The sequence below is a fragment of the Carlito syrichta genome, unplaced genomic scaffold (genome assembly GCF_000164805.1).
Source record: "Carlito syrichta isolate Samal-C Ts95f unplaced genomic scaffold, Tarsius_syrichta-2.0.1 Scaffold306938, whole genome shotgun sequence".
NCBI classification, from domain to species: Eukaryota; Metazoa; Chordata; class Mammalia; order Primates; family Tarsiidae; genus Carlito; species Carlito syrichta.
Genome location: NW_007251034.1, coordinates 1 through 1,191, shown reverse-complemented (window position 1 = coordinate 1,191; position 1,191 = coordinate 1).

The following is a 1,191-nucleotide window of genomic DNA, read 5'->3' as shown; positions in this document are numbered from 1 at the left end:
TCAGCCTAAAAATCTTTCTTTCTTTTAAAGGTTGTATAATTTTGCATCTTATGCATAAATCATAATATATTTAGTCAAACCTTTATTGATGTAATTTATTTCCTAGTTTTGCAACTGTTAATAATACTGAGATGAATATTTATACATCTTTCCATACATCTGAAACTACTTCCACAGGCTAAATTCATGAAAGCAACTTGTGTGTGTGTGTGTGTGTGTGTGTGTGTGTGTGTGTGTGTATGCGCATATGTGTACTAAAGGAAATACAAATGCAAGGTTAAAATATGATGAGTATTCCATCTTTTCTATTTGCCAAAAAAAAAATGTGCACCATTTTACATGCTGTCTGGCAGTGTATGAGAATGCTTGTTTCTTCACATCTTTGACTTCACTGGGTGTTATAAATATATCTATTGAGGTTGGCGGCAAGATGGCGACCGGGCAACCCGGTGTCTGAAGCCCTCTGCAAGGGAGATCTGCAGTGGGTCTCTGACTCTCGCCCCCGGGAGGCTGGGGACCCCAGCATTGCAGCCTGCTCCTCAGACAGAGCTCGGCCATCGCTATCACTGGAACATCGCAACGACTGGACAGTTTTACTGCATTGCACTCTCCCGCCGCTGCCGCAGCCCCTCCCCCCACCAGCGCTCCCGCCGCCGCCGCTGCCGCGGCCACCGCGGCCGCCGCGGCCTCTGGCACGGGTAGCTCATCACAACCCGGTCAGAGGAGATCCACACCAAACCGCTTCAGGGAAGATCTGCTGGGATCGCTGCCACCGCTCCTGCGACGGAGACTGTCCTGCCCACCCGGTGCGGGGCTCCTGTTGCCTGCTCGGAGGCAGGCAGCCATCTTGTTCCTGTCCGGCCCCACCCCCTCTGGGGCGAGCAGATGAGATAGCACCACCTGCTGGCGATTCAAGGTAACAACACCGAAACGGGAGAAACAAGCTTGATAAAGACAGACCAAACTTCTGAACCGAGGTTAATCTGAACTGTCCTTCACAGCAGATCAGGGGAACTGACCCTAACTGCAAACTAATTCACCAGCTTGAAAAAAAAAACGAGAAATCAGACCTGAAAGGACATTGGACTTAAACGAAATGTCTCAGAGTGTGCTTCATCGATTCTATTAGTTTATGACTTATTCTATTCCTACTGTATTGTTCCCTTTTTTTCTCTTTTTCCTTTTCCTTTT